The sequence below is a fragment of the Lissotriton vulgaris genome, chromosome 7, assembly GCF_964263255.1.
Source record: "Lissotriton vulgaris chromosome 7, aLisVul1.2, whole genome shotgun sequence".
In the NCBI taxonomy this organism is placed as follows: domain Eukaryota; kingdom Metazoa; phylum Chordata; class Amphibia; order Caudata; family Salamandridae; genus Lissotriton; species Lissotriton vulgaris.
Genome location: NC_141695.1, coordinates 1,113,146,530 through 1,113,163,237, shown reverse-complemented (window position 1 = coordinate 1,113,163,237; position 16,708 = coordinate 1,113,146,530). Strand labels below are relative to the sequence as shown.

The following is a 16,708-nucleotide window of genomic DNA, read 5'->3' as shown; positions in this document are numbered from 1 at the left end:
ATTTTCCAATTTTCGCATGATATGAAGCGTCAAGTCTGCGATTCCTTCAAGGATATTGCGCCCGAACAGCAGAGCGGCACTAATGTGCAGCCATTCGGGTGTGCGCCCTGTAGCGCCCCTCCCCCCACTGTTCTGTTTCTTTAACAGCTTCTTGTTTCTTTTGGACAGTTGAACTGGCGAGTGTGGGTGCTTAATCTCCTGGGTAACAGGGAGTTTAAGTGCTGTTTTCAGGTCCAGAATGATCTCTTTTTCTTGCCTCATAAGGGCATTATTAAACATGTTTATGGCTTCCACGTTCCTGGGCACTAAATGAATCTCTGCATTTACTACCACAGTATTCTTTTATGTGGTTAAAATACTGCCAGTAGTGTGATTTTTCGATTGATACAAGCATCCAACACTGACTGTGTTAGCACCCGTGGTATATGAAGCCCTAAATTGTGTTTTGTTAGAGGAGATGTTATTCTGAGCTTCCTCCTTCCTGGTCCTTTAGACTTCCTGTAATAGATTGCCTACTTTTGAAGGTAGTGCAGTCAATTTTGCCATAAGAATAGCACACATACAATCTTTGTTATTTTCTGTTGAAGAAAGGGTGGGGCAGTCTGAGTGAGTTTAAGGCTTATGTGCTCCCAGAAGTAAGCTTCTTATGGTTGGAATAAGCCTTTCGAAGCCTGTGTCTATGGTTGTAATATACTGGGCTAATGTCTGAAGTAGCGATTTTTTAATATCAAACTTATTAGATTGTTATTGCAGTGCTTTAGCAGTGGAGTCTAATGCGCAGAACAGTTGCTCCCATGTCCCCGTATTTAGGTGAGGGCTGACGATCAAGGCTTGAGGGACCTGCAGGTGAGTGAGTTCTGCAGTAAAGACAGAATCGTTGTTATCTGAGGTCTTAGTTATTGGTATATGTGGGAGGCTGGATGTTACGCCCTGCGCTGGGGCGTGATCTACCGAATGACCTTTTCCAATGTCTATAGGAGTTCCCAACTTTGGGGGACAGTGGCCTTTCTCTGGTAGCTTGTGTAGTTGTGTTATTACTTAGCTGCCTCGTGGTATGTCAGTGATAGAATTATACTCACTGGGGTTTGTTAAAAAGCTGGACCAGTCTGTCATCTATGAAGGGGAATCAGTCGGTTTTGAGATTGAGTCTTGTACCTGTAGCTGGCTCTCTGTTTGCTGGTCGATTGACAAGATTGCCGAGGGGATTATAGGATTGAGGCAGAACGGCTGCGCAAGTGGAGAGCTTTGAGTTCTAGAACCTATTTCGTCCTGGTCTGTAAAATGCATCATATGTCGTGCTGGGCTAGGTGTTAGGGGGTAGCAGTGCAGGGAGAATCTCTTTGACCTCCTCTTTTGTAGGGTACAGGGTGGCGACTTTATCTTTCATGAAGGTGAATATTGATGGAAATTTCGGAATCCTGGGCCATGTTGCGAATAAGTTATTCTGAAACGGAGTTATCCTGGGAATTAAAGTGTCCTCAGTAGGGGCTGGGACATCAATCTGAGCCCCTTCGCTTGTGCTCACGAATTAATTGATGTTTGAGGTTCACCTTTACTTTCAGCTTTGACGCTGGCTGTCCTGTGACCCTTTCTTTTCCGCTGCACCAGTGGTAATTCACCCCTGCTATGGCCTGAGCTTGTTCTGTAGCCCTGAATGCATTGTTTTCCTTGCCATACCTTGTTAGGTTATAGGTTTAGCAGGGATAACTGTTTTAGTTTTGTCTGAATAGAAGAGATTTTGGAAACGTGAGGCACCATAGCTATTTTTTGTTCAAAAATAAAGTCAGCGAGTTAGTGAAAAGGCAGGTCATGATGAGTGAAATATCTAGATGTGAGACTTTTGCAAGTCATTTTTTAGGGCTGGAGGTCGAGATTTTTTCAAATGGAAAAGAAGAAATTATATTTTGCTGGATTCAGGTTCAGGGAGTATGCGCTCATCCAATTTGGGATTTCGAGAATGTTGAGTTTGCTGGATTGCAATATTTCATAGAATTAACTACCCTATGCACATTGATTGGCTACCATACATTTCTTTTTGTGGACATTAGACTATACTGTTAGATGTTACAAAGAGAGGGAACTGGATGTATTCGTGTGGTAATCAACATTTTTGAAGCGGTATGCCTGATCTGAATGAATCTGTTCTTAAATTGTGATTTTGAAAACAACTTTGATAACCATTTAAGGACACACTCTGCTGTCCTCATTCCAGTAGAAAGGATTATAATTTGTCTCATAGGCAATTATGTGGAGTTCTACATATGAGCAATATTAAGGCATTTGTCACCCTCGTCTCCTGTATGTAGAACATCAGCTCCTAAGGTTATTGTTTCTGTGCTTCATTTAGGGTGAAATCTAGATTGGAAAGTCTGTAGAGGATTATTCTTGGATTTAAGTGCTAGAGGTTACATTTTGGCTGCCTTTACTGTGAATTTCATAGTAAAGGAAAGTTTGGAGACATAGTCTTGGGTTCAGGAATCCTCTATTATCTAGGGTTAGGTTTTTTCCATTTGAAGGTGTGATCTGTCCAAATTTTGTGAAAATGGAGGAGGACCTGGTGACTTTGAGGATTAAGGATGCTGTGTCCTGGGCACAAGATTTTATGAGGCTTGCTGAGATAGGATTGTCTGAATATGATGGAGGGTTGGCAGGGCCAGTAATTACTACATTCATATTGTTGAATAGAAGACCATGTAAGTGTTGTTTTGTGGTATATTTGGGTGAAGTGCTGATTGGCTGCTTGTTTAAGCTCCTGTATATTTCTAGTATGTTATCAGATAAGTAGATGGTACTATTTGTTGGAATAAGAGTCAAGCTTGGGATGTTCAGTTTCTAAATTGAGTCTCAATGTTTACTGTTGGGAAGAGTGATTTGGAAGGTTCACTGCTTCATTGATCTGCTTTTTAAGGCAGTTGTCTTTTGTAAGGAAAATTAGATCTCTATTGATGTTTCTCTGCTCTTTAAGTGGAACTTAAAGTTGTTCCAGTTTGTTTGCTAGTGCTTAGATTGGTGGGTTCTCTTTGAATTGTTTGCTAGTAGAACAGGTTTGTTGACAGTGTTTTGCATGGTCACAATATAGATGTTAGATATACTTTCAATGGATTGAGGCATTTTCATTTCTCTTGTGATCGCACGAAGATTTTCAAATAGTCAAGGAACTGAGATGTCTTTTAGGAGTCTTCTTATTATTATCTTTTTTTATTAGCTTGTATATGAAGCTCAGCATAAAATGTGTAGAATAGTATTGTGTTCAGTTTGTCCTGCCATGTTTGGCCACTTTTTTTAAGGCTAATAAAATGTTGGCTGTAGATTTACATTGTATTTCTTTCCTTTGTTGTGGGCCAGTTCAGAGAGAAGTTGAGCAAGATAATTCAGTGAAAAAATGTATTTTAGTCTTGATGAAAGTGGGGTTTTGCAGATGCTTAATGAGATATTGAAATCTCCTATGAAGACGCGGAGAGTTCTATGATGTGGTCTAGCAGTACATTATAATGTTTTGGTGTGGAGCAGTGAAGTCTATTAATATAAGGACTGTTAAGGTAAAATGCATGTGATCATTGCGGGTTGCACTGTAAATTTCAGACTGTTTGTATGACTGCACAAATAAATAGCATTTGCAATGCAATGGTCTGGCATTTGCAAGAGTTTTTAAGCTATTGGCATTACATATGACAATGCTTTTTATTTATGTTTTAAAAACCAACACATAAAAAAAGGACTTGTCATTTACATTGTCAATAGCTCAAACTCTCGTAAATGTGTGACCTATTGTATTGAAAATGTTTGTTTTTTAATTGTAGTGCATTTGCAGTTGCAATTTTGCTGGTGCTGCCACTGCTTTTCTTTATCAGCTTCTCTCTCCCTCTCTTTTCCCATATTTTCCTTCACTCTCGATTTCTCTACCCTAGCTTTAGTGCAGGTTCCACTATTGACGCGCATACATAGAGAGCGGATCTTTTTCTATTGTTGCAACCAAACTCTGGAATTCCCTTTTAGTTCACTCACATTTTCAAAAGAGCCACTTGAACTACTTGCCCTTCCCTAGGAAGATGATCACTTGGCTGTTCACTGCACCTACACATTTCGCAATTTGGGTTGTAGGCAGTCATTAGATTACGTTTGTCTTTCTCACTGCCTGGAAAGTTCCAAGATACTAGTCGGAAATTGGTGCATTTTATAAATGTTATCATCAACACTTTCATCAAAATACCACTCTACTAGTTGAGTGTGACGATATTGACATCAATAATTATCCACGTTTCCCAATATCTATCTACAATATGAACTGCCTCTGCATCATCAAGGTAAACATATAGAAGGAAGTATAGATTTAGGATCTTATTTAGAGTCTGACGGATGTGGTTCTCCGTCAAAATCCCAACTGCCGTAGTACAAGTGCCATAGGATATAATGCACTTGTATTAATGTAAATGGAACATCCAACACGTCTGGGACAGAGTCGCCCGTCCGCCAGACACTAAGTAAGGCCCTTACTACTCTTAACTTCATGTGTGTCTGCCTTCAAAATATAGTGATGGTCCACACTGTGGATGCAATATTGTTACAGGTTGATATTTTGCATGCTAAAATGTGACTTCTCACCACCACTTTGCTTATGGCAACTAAAATTCACGATCCAGCTCTGCGTAGGGCACACTCCTCCCTTAATCAATGAGTATTATATTCCTCCCTGAATGGCACAAATGCCTTGTTTCAGTTTTCTCTTTTTCACCCTTCATTTTTTATATCTGACAAATATCAATGTACACAAATTAGTTTCGAATATATTTGTAACACTTTCTTGCTGGGTTCAACAACCATCAAGTTTGATGGTTTGATCTTATCGTTTCCTCAACAGCCTGCAAGAAAAATGTATTTCCCTTATTTCCTTCTGTTGGAGTTGCTGGTGGGAAAAACCTCTAATGAAGCGTGAAAATCTTTGAAACTAAGTAGAGAGTAAAGCTGAAAACTTTTTATGAAAGTGCAACGTATGCTATTGAGAGGGAAACAGGAAGTTCCTAATGTCGAAGGGCAAACATTAGCATCACGGGAATAGAGGCTACGTCTCACAAGTTTTTAACCAACATCATCATCATAGTAAGAAACACCCTGGCACCCTCAACTCTCAGTAGTAATGAGAAAATCTATGAATAATACAAATTTTAAAATGAAAAAATGCCACCTTACTGTTTCGGGTCACACTTCATGAAGGCAAAAAGGAGCTGATTCAATGGAAGTTTCCTAAGAGGTGTCTTTGTGCAGTTTCGTGGCTCCTAGCATATATAAATTGGCATTCAATGCTGAATTGCCATCAGAAGCACCCAGTAGAAAACAAATAGTTGTGTGTTTTCGCATTTGCTGATTACTGCCACAGAAGGATCATGGGCTGGGTGTCTCAGTTGGCATGTATGGTCTTCATACTGGTAGTGTGCACCACTGAAGCAGGAAGGAAGAAGAGGAGGAGGATTCCAGTCGGTCCCATGTTGGAAGAGGTCGTGAGAAGTTTGGAGCAAATCACAGCGACAACGGTGTGTATGCTCGTGCCATTGAATGTCTATTTATGCATGTTGTTTTGCCATCCTCCAATGAAAAGCGCATATATATGTAAGTTATAAACAGGTCTAGAGGTGGATTTAAATTAACAAATTGAAATGGATGGATCAATGGTTTGTTTTTTTACTCCAGATACATTTTCCTTCATGTCAGTGGTTTAAAAATGTCCTGTGCCAACTATCTCTGCAATGGGTATCCAAAACAATTGACGAAGGTCGAATCCATGCAAGATTGTCTTGTGATATCTATAAAGTGTCTTAGCGGAACTAATTTAATTAGTGTTTAACTAGACCTTTGGAAAGTATGTTGGATGACCCTTGTCTACACTTATGGAGCCAGACATGGATCTCAGATAGTTTTTACTGTGGTGTCAGAGAAAGCAATAGGATGTCAATCAACTCATGACCAGAGTCTCCCCTTCAGCTTAGCGTTGATTCTGAATATTTTGTTGGTCTGAGTCCATTTTCCGAATGATGTCATCCCGTGCTTGAATCTATAGACAGTGAGGCAAGAATGTTTCTATTTGTTTTGTGCATGAGGGGTGTGGTGTGGTCGACCGGTTCTGGTCAGATTGTTCAGTTGGTGACATACATATCTTATGAAATGATAAAATCATTGGCATGATGCCTTCTTGTCTGTAGTTCAGCAGCAGTAGCTCAAGCACCGCTATCACTTTTTGCCATACATGAACCCCTACTGCATTGTAAGGCGCCCCTTTATTGGCTGTCATAATTTACCCAGGTACTAACTTTGTGTAGCAGGAGGGCAGCCCCATTCCTCCACTTTGCCTTCCACTTAGACAAAGGTTAGAGATCCATAAAGGGGCTTCATCAGGACTGGGCAGACTTCAGTCACCAATGTTGTTTCTGGCAATGAACTAGTGAAGGCTTTCAAGGCATGCAATACACTCATTTTAAATAAAACATTTACTCACCACTGAAGACAAAAAAGGAACTACACTGTTTTATATAGAATGCAAAGGCAAGTGAGGCGTTTCCAAAAAAGAGGTGTCATTTGGCCGGAGTGAGATAGATCATCACACTCCTGCGAGCGGCCTCTGGCCATCACTCAATCTCTCTAGCAAACATTTTGTGCTCTTCAAATAGTATCAAAACAGGATTGCCTCCTGATTTGCAACATTCCGGGTGCAACCTGCAGGAGCAAACTCATAGATGAAAGGCTTAAATGTATAGTACAGTTCTCTGTGTGGGGGGGGGGGGGGGGGGGGTTATATGGCTCGATAACAGTATTCATTCTGATATTTCCTTGTTTCTTCCTGCAGAAGATGTCATGTGCTCAGGAAAAGGTTCCAAACATTTTTCATCATACAGAGGTAAGCAAAACAGCCACCATTTTGTTACTAACTGATTTATGTTGAACCGGAAAAGTTCGGAGTAACAATCCATGTTGTCTATAAATATTTCTAGAATGCACTGTGGGAATGTGTCCCAATCTACCCCTCAAGGCGATCGTTGCTTATACTTTTGCTGCACTTAAACGAAACCTTTGCTCCCTTTATGCTTCATTGTGCCGGATATGAACACATGAGTGCACCTTCAGTTTCAAGGACTAAACATAGAACTAGAATTAGTGCTTATCTCAACACCTGTAATGCGTACTAAATAAATATTTCCAGTGAACGCCTGGGCTTCCTTTGACCGGTCCTCGGCTCAGTGTGAATAATTCATGCATCAGGAGATTATTGATATTTTACAGGGATTGCAGCATGTTAGTTCAATTATTGGCGATCTTTGTAATTAGAACCATTAACAGCCCATGCGTGCCGCTCACGCACCGAGACACTCCTGTAGTAAAGCGGCGCGGTGTCTTTAAAGCTGACCTGCTTGTCTAGAGGTCTCGGTTCTGAGACAAAAACATTGCTGAACACACCACCAACACATACTAACGAATAACGAATATTTGAGGCAGTTGCCCCCTAGTAATAACAGTTAATGCCGACTACATTGCGAAAACTTCGCTCAAACTTAGAAAATTAATGGTGCGCTACTATCGACGCCTTTTGACCAAACTGCCGGGGTTAGCGGAAGTTGCATTAGGGAACTCATTTTTTTCCTTTCATTTTCAGCACTTGTGATTTTCTGCTGTCTCTACCAAGAGCTTCTGCCTCCTTCAAGTTTCCCCCAAGCTTGTGCATTGCTCCCCAGCCACTTGTCATTTTTTTTTAAAGATTGCATTTCCACGTCCCCCCCCCCTCCCCCCACCCGCACTTCATGCTATCAATGCTCTGCGGCATTTACTTCCATCCACCCTCATTACCTTTCCTCCCAGTAATGTCTGTTACGGCTTTTCCTTTCTCAAAAGACGCGTTTGTGCATATTCATTTTTTCGTAATTTACTGCTTCATGATAAGCACCCACCATCTTGGAATGGTAAATAAAAAATAAAATAATGGTGGTTAGCCTATATGCGTACGTGCACACGTGCGCATGTATCATGATGCATGGTGACCGTTTTGGAACGATGCATCTTATTCCAAGCATGGCAGACAAGCATATGCATACCTGAGTAAACAAGAATTGACAGAACAAATAACTTGTTAATTTAAAGCTCTGACCATTTGGCTTTTCAAATACTTGTTGTGATAGAACTTTTTTGTCTCGAGTCTGATGGTATTTGGCTGTAGTTGACAGCTGTCAGTAATAGCTTCAACGGTGCAAAATAAAGTTGTCTGAATTTAGGAAAGGGACAGTGGTCCCATTGACAGCCATTGTTGCAGGGATTCTGCTAAGAAACAGAACTATGTCTGGGACCACAGAACATCAGAATGTAGAGATTAAGTCGCCATACCATATCAGTACATATAGACCCCATTCCAAACTAGCGCATAGTGCTTTACCAGCCCTCCTAACCTTCCCAGAGAAACAAGTCAGTTATCAACAGAACACATTACAAGAAAACCATGAACAATAAGACGTCCAACCATGGTGAATTACTTATGTGCCCCAGCGCACCCCCACTGTGTAAACACAGTGTTATATTATAGCTCTCTGGGTTTAGTGGCAAACACCGTACCTGATATGCATATGTAGTTGTCCTACATCTCAGGCAGGGATCTCTCGCTCACTTGTTGGGACCTTTGCTGTGATAGAATGTCTTCTTTCTGTTTTCAACATTACCAGTCCCCGTGTATATGTCAGAAGGGGTCTTCTTGAAAGCAGCAGATGTGAATGTACGTGGTGCTTAAGTGCCAAGGCTATGTTTGCTAACAGACTCGGCACAATGTTATTTGACCTTGTCCAAGATGTTCAGGCGAAGCAATAACAAAAACATGTGCAGTGCTTTTCTAAAATAATGTTGCGGCACAAAAATAAACGTCTCAAGCATAACATGGGCAAGGGAAAACAGCCTAAATGCGCAAGCTAACTGAAATACGAGGCAACTAAGTTGGCTCCAAGGGAAACACACAACGCCCCCTTTCAGTAGGGCTAGTAACGGAGCTACTATGTAGACACTTATCCCCCACATGCATCAAAGGATTTTGGACTCGCAAACGGTGCGAATCGGAAAAATCGGCCATTTGCGATTCCAAAATCACTTTTTGCTAGGCATGAAACTTTTAGGAATTTTTTGCACTTCTAAAAAATGCGTTTGCATTTAAGGAATCGCATGTGTGCGATTCCTTAAATGCAATGCATGATTTTTAAAAAAAAGGCAAATTCTAAAATAGGAGGTGCAAATTAACACGAGGTTGACCCTCGTGTTAATTTGCGAAAATTTAAAACAAAGCAAAAAAATGCATTTTTTAAACATGCATGTTACAGACACACATGTCCTTAGGACATGCGTGTGTGAAACATGCACTTGAAAATACATTTCAGGGGTGCAGGGGGGGGGTCCTTTGGACCCCCCTCTGCACCCTTGAAATGCATCAACAAATTGCGAGTGCAAAACAAAAGAAATGCAAAACGGCATTGATTCCTATGGGCCTCTAGGCCCATAGGAATCAATGTAATGCCATTCCTTAATTGCAATTCGCAATTAAGGAATCGCAATTTCCGAAAATTAAGAAATCCTAAAAACTTTTAGGATTTCTTGATGCATAGGATTTTGCATTTCCTAAATAGCGATTCCTTAATTTTCGCTATTTAAGAAATGCAAAATCCTAGATTGATGCATGTGGGGGTAAAAAGCACAAGCTAAGCGACTTCAAAGCTCTGCTAATAAGCAAGCTATTAAAAAAATATTTTAATAATAGTAATAAAAAAAGTTACATATCAATTTTGAATGCTAAGGAAAAGAAACATACTGGCCAACATGGCAGTAAACACTGTGCACTGTCCAATGTGGTCCAACCGGACCTTAATGGCCTGATCGAAGAGTAATCCAATAGTAATGCAAAATCAAGCATTTATTTCATTCATGAAAAACATTAAGTTCTATTTATACATGCAAAATTATACTGCATTGTATTACCAAAGCAGAAACAATGTTCAGTATATGAGTGATGTAGCATAAAGAAAAGAAAATCATACAATCAGTGCATCATAATCACCATCAACAGATATATTATAATACAGTGCAAAAATCAATAGGTTTTGGAAACAGCCCAATGCATTTTGGGACAATGGCGTCCCTTCGTCAGGGGAAAGCTGGCTGAATACGTCTCACCAACTCTGTATTGCAGAAGATAATGACCCCAGCATAGAAAACCCAGTATTTCAGGAATGCCAATCGAGTGTAAAACCGTGGTGAAATACCACTGTCCACCAACTACTGTAGTAAGCGCTGTACCCCAGGTATGAGTCCAATACCCCCGCAGTGCCTAAGCACCACGTGGATGTGTAACAAATGTATCCTCTCGAACTCCAACCAGATGAATTAAATACTGCACGCTCATTTATCAGATTCCAAATCCCACAGTCTCAAACCATGTACGAAGCATAACCGTTTTGAATTCTAGCCAGATTAAGATGTGTTGGAGGTATGCTTAATGTCTCGCATGAATTTAATAGGAGTCCACGATGGTCTCAATCTCTGCAAACGATGACTCCGCTATAGCCCAGCTCAAATCATCCAGAGAACAGACATGCTCCTCACTATGAACCAATGCTGAGGAAGTATCAGGGCAACCGGCATCCATGCCATTACAGCCAAAGTTCAATGAGACTTGTACCAAAGCACTCATCACATCAGAAGGAAGAGGCTCACACTACACGTATGGAGTAGCCACAAGCCCAGAGGACAACTCTGAAAATGGGTTGTTAGAGGACCCATCTACAGGTTCATGTCCACTGGAATTGACGTTGGCAGAGCCAGGCAAATATCCAGTGCCCATTCAAAGGGGCACCATAGGCAATGAAACACGGGATGGACACAGGCAAACCAGACAAGTCAGAATGTCAATGGCCAGACAAGATCTATGTTTTTGGAGCAGGAAGATTCCGAAGAACCTTCCCACGTGTTCATTACATTGCTGGACCAGTGGTATTTCAAGAAGGCTTCGAGATGGAACATCCATTGCGGCAGAACAAAATTAGAAGCAAAATGCTGTAAATTAAGAATATCACCAATGGAATGCTCCCAAACACACTGGAAAAAAAGGAATGAATAAAAGTAGTTATTACTCCAAAGATTTTTGGGAAGGAACTGACTATGCAAGAACTGAGAACTTTAAAAAAGTGAACATTGACGCTAGTATTAGATGCATTAAAGATGTGAACTAATTTGCCAAAATGTATTGGGAGGTCAGTGTTTAACAAGGACTGTATTTCACTGGATGTCCTTGCCCCCTACAATTTGAATTTTTTTTAGCATATGTGAGGGCTACTCTTTATGAAACAATACTGGTTTGAGTCTGCTTAGCTTGATAACATTTGTCTTCAGCTTTGGAAGGGAATGCCACAACAAGCTATCGTATCCTTCATGCGGAGGGAGAAAAAGCATGTTATTACAGCAGGAGACTATCTAGAAACCGATAAAATGTATGGGATCCTGGACTTCATTCCACATCATTTGTACTCATTTAATATTAAATAGCTTCAGTTTGAAAGAACTTGAATAAAGGGGATAATTGGAGGGACTGGTTTCAGAAAACAGGCCAAATTCGGCATAGACGCATTACAGGTGTCACGAATTGTAACGTGTTGACAAATGAGTGAATGTCGACAGAAGATTTGCATTGTTTTCCAGTAAGGAAGACCTTCTCATTTGTAAATTCACAACGATAAGAAAATGGGAGGGACCATAATTCATGAAAGAAGCTGCCTCTGAGGGGCTCAGACCTATTGATAGGGAAATGTTCCATGCAAGCTGAAAATTGAACTGTCAAGGCTACTCCCTCTCTGTGTACCTGACCCTGATGGAGGTTTGACTACAGGTGTTCCTCCTTAATCCCCCCGATGGACTCATGGGGCCCAATGATGGTCGAATTCTAAGTATTTTTGATATTTAAATGCAGGCCAGATTTCAGTTCTTGTACTTTGAATGCCAAGGACTGCCACCAGTGCTCGGTATGATGGGCCAAACTCCTTCTTTACTGCAACCTTCTCTCACATGAGATCCCCAACTTGTGGAATCCAGCTGGAAAGTTCTGGTTTCTCCTTGAATCTTTCAGAGTCAGACGTCTTCAACATTCATTGGATTAGGTCTCACAGAACTTTTGTAGGCCCTGCAAGACAGCATAACGATTATCTACGTCAAAGGGCTTGCCTGCTGCCACAATGTCTGGGCCGTCAAGATCTGGAACAAACATTGTGATGCCAAAGAGCCCATATGGGGTTTGCCCATCCAGAGATCTTTTAGGAAGGTTGCTAAGAGACTCCTGAACTCTGTATAGGTGATGGATCCAGCGTTGTCCTGTGCCTAATAATCTAGCTGTTAAGGACTGTTTTAAGTCTTGGTTCATCCTCTCCACAACATAATTGCCCTTGGGCTTATATCGAGAAGAATAATGCACCTGTACATCCATGGATGCCATAATAACCTGTTATGCTTTAAAAGTGAAACCTAGGCCCCAGTCCGAGAGGAATGTACTGCATGCATGAGTCCGAATAAAGACGTCTTTAATAACAGTGCGAGTGCAAGTGTCAGCCAAATGCTGTGGCCAAACCCTAGGAACATGGAGCAAGAATCAACTAAAACTAGGATACATTTAAATACTGTATCCGAAAAAAGAGGACCACAGTGGTCCAACTAAATGCAGCCGAAGGGTTTGTTAGAAATTAAAGAAGTGTCTGTGGTGGACGAGCCCTAGTGGAAGCTTTAATTTGTTGACAAATGTCACAGAAAAAGTCATATTTGTTTGCTTGATGATATAAGCCATACCACCAATAACATTGCTGTAGCAGCGAAACTGTGTCTGCCATACCTGCATGTGCAAAAGAAACATATTCATGCATAGGTATCACTAAAGTTAGTCTGCCATCCCGGTTGGGAATCAATCGATCACCAACTCATAGAATAGTTACAGAAGGAATGTTTACTCAAAGGGTAGCTATACTAAGATGGAAATACCTTAGGTAACTGTGTGCCATATTTATTAGCATTAACCCCAGCTAACATATCAGAGTATATTCTTGTTTTAGAATGAGTAATTGAAGCAACAGTAGCAGTCAGATCTAAAGATACTACTTGCGAATGCCATTTGTGAATTCCCAAAGTCGTAAACTTCTACGTTTAGACCAAACGTCTATGTTTACCTTTGTGAATCAGGCCCTACAAGTTTAATTTTACTACTAGTAATTTCCCGAGTAGTAAATTTACACCCGTAGTTTGTGAATGCAAAAAAGTCATAAAGTTACTGCAACGTGTGTAAACTTACACAAAAGTATAACTTTAGCTTTGTGAATCATGTCATTCGGTCGTAAAGATACTTCTGGTAAAATACCTTCATGAATTCGAAGCAATCGTAAACTTACACAAAGGTGTAAGTTTACTTTGAGAATCAGGCCCTATATCTCTGAATCCCAGATATGGAAGTGTTACACAATAGACATTATAGGAGTGAAATGCCAGAGGGTGTTCTTAAGCTTTTAAAGGAACCCATTGCTTATCATTACCAGAATTTTGCAGTCAACTATTTTTTAAACTCTCCCACCTGCATGTTTCTATCTTCTCACCTTATCCCTTCTGCCAGACACCCAACCTCCATTGTGTCTATCTGCCGCTAATTCCCTTTCCTATACAGTATCTGTTTTTCGGTGAATTCCAGAATTCCGTGAAGTGTTTCACGTTTTTACTTTCAGATAAAGGTCAAAGCCAGCAAGCTTTTCACAAGCTAAATTAATTCAAACTTATTACAAACCAAAAACCTGGAATAAACTGAGAATATAGGACTAAAATATCCAGCAGTATTTACAAATAACAATTACAACTAAATATCCAGATTAATGCAAATTAGGAAGCAAGAAAAGACATCTTTGCAGTTTATTATGTAATTCAAAGCAAATAACATGTGCATGTTATGGAATTAGTATTTACCTATTTTGACATTTTAACAAACATTATTGGACATACTGTGGACAATAAATTGTTTCATAAAACAGTCAGATAAGTACATTTTACCAGATATAATTCACATTGTTTATTATGGACAATTAGTGAATTTGTTTTCATGGAAGCCTAGAAACACTATTTTAGTACTTTTGCTGATCTGACTCCTAGAACAAAATACATTTCTGTTAAACATATACAATGTTGCATTTAGCAGAAAAGATTTCACATTTCTTGTAGTAAGAGGCGCCTCTTTCATGCTGAATTTACCGGTTATGTTCCAAAGCTTGTCTTCAGTTTTGGGTTCATCTTGTGTTCACAGTATGGCAGTCCTGGACGAGCCTCTTTTTAGTAAAAGATTGTGCATCAGGGTCTATATATGACTTTACATTTGAAGACCTCAAATGATACAAAGAAATGTAACATGTTTGTGATTCTGCTAAACTCCTAAATGGCCATTTGGAACTAACTGTGGCTTTGAGAGCACTGTCTATGATGAAAACATGAGTTTGCATTGAGAGTGACACACAATGCATTCAGGCAAAGAAGGATTCATACCTTTCACCCTATTTGATTTACTTTTTAGGATGTAATGTTTCTGTTTTTTTCTACAAAGGACCCTTCAACAAAATTAAACAACATGCGCAGGGGCTTTAATCATTGTTGATATGCCAAAAACACATTTGTGTTGAAATCTGCGAATTATGCAATAAGCGGTGGATAGATGCCTAGTTAAAAAAATATATATTTCAACTGAAATTACAGATTCCACTATGCTGAGACGTGGGGTTTCGGCACAAAAGACACAAGCTACCTCTAGGCATAAATCTATGCTAAACTAATCAATTGTCAATAAATAAATAAACCCAGTAATCCTGGATAAAATGTATATAGTGAGAGGAAGAATTCCTTTAACAAGCAATGTATTGCTAACTTCAGCAGAATTGTAAATGAAAAGCCATAGAGTGATCTTCACCTCCCGAAAGTCGCATACCAAAAACGTAGTTTCAAAAAGACGTAAAAGATCTTAGGAAGGAGGCCACAAGCACCAAAGAACAAAGTGACAGTGAGAGAAAGCTCTACTACCTATAAGTTGACTAGGGTAGACACCTTGGCATGAACATACCTCTGGCTTTAATGAGATTTAGATAAGAGGAGTCCTGCTTTACAATAGTCAAAGGTACTTTAAAATAAATATTGTGCCAAAAAAGCGAGATGTCACGCTGCCTTAAAATTAGCTAACATCAATTGATCATATCTTTTTGTTTAACCAATGGTTGATGGTGCAAAGATAAGAAAAGTGTAATGCAGCTAATGTCGCATTGTAAAATGTACGCTTTGCGAGCAGCGATGGAATTGTTAGTTTTAAAATATTATCGAGTACATCTGCTATAAAGTCGTACAACGTATGATGGGGATGGACAGACACAGAAGGATGAAGAGAGTAAAGAAAGGCTATAGCAGCAACACAAAAAGTGGCGCATTTTCAACCGTGGTCTAAATATATCGTATTTTCAGCTGTAATACTGTCACACTTTTGTCAGATTGAGTGGTTATTCTGCATTCTTTTATACAAAACCAGATAAGTATAGTTTAAGAATAATGGATATCTCAGTGAGCATCAGCCTCTGTTTTTTTCACATATAACGTAAAAATGACAGTGCTGTTGTTCCCGCTTACTTCAACCACTAGGTGATTTTACATTCCATTATAGCATCTTTTTATTGAGTAGCAGTGTACTGTAACAAAATGTGTGACTGTGAAGCATGTAACACAAAATGTTATTTTTTAGGGAGAGCTGGACACTTGCGAAATGTGGTGTCAAGCAGCCATCATTGTTAAACAGACTGTTTGCCAGCCTCACCAGAGACAACTGGACGGTGTTTACATGAACCTGGTGCGACTGCACGGCAATGTAAGTGGCATGTTTCTGTTACCTGTTGTAATCAGTGCCAGCCAGTGGTGGGTGGTAATCTGTAGATGTGGCGGGGCGCCGGAGCGGAGTGGGTGTTTTAATTCACTAACAGGCTGTGTGATAGATGCCTTTAGTCTCAGTGCCAAAGCACCCAATCATGGCTGCTTAAGGGCGTTTTATTTCACACCAGCCATGAGTGAGAGCTCTGAACTTGAGGTTGAAGGAAGTGGCTGTTTTTCACAATGCCTGGCAGTGGGCCAAAAAAGAAAATAATAATAAAATATTTGCTTACCCACATGTCCTCTGTGTTCTCCTTGTCTGAAGTCCCAGCGTGAGTCTTGGAGCCTCAGCCAACTCCCCTCTACCATTCCAGACGCTGCTCTCATGCTACTGATCAAGTTCAGCTGCATGAGAGTGGCGCCAATATTGGCTGGAGCGGGCTGGCTCAACGCTCCTTTAGGCACAGGAGACCTGTGCCTTCTTTCCACCCAGCTGTCTACAACAGCTTGAGTGCAGGGGTTTAAAGTGTGCATGTCAGACTGGCCATTGTAAAGCAGCCGGCCAAAGTGACATGCACACTTTAAAAAGGAGTAGGCACCTCCTTCCCTGCTGCAATACCCAGCCCCTTCCTGACTCTTGGCTCGGGCTGTGAGCAGCTGTGAAAAATGGTAATAAACTCACTATATTATCATTTTATTTTTCACCTCTGCTGCTTTTGCCGTGGGGGCGAATCTCCTCTGCGCACATGGAGGATCTGCCGCTGGCACCTGCATCTGGCCCCACATACAT

At 40.4% G+C, this 16,708-nt stretch overlaps 1 pseudogene; it reads left to right on the top strand.

Annotated features, from left to right (window-relative positions):
• Positions 1 to 16,708, top strand: part of LOC147703002 (uncharacterized) — a 54,179-nt pseudogene that overhangs the window by 32,484 nt on the left and 4,987 nt on the right.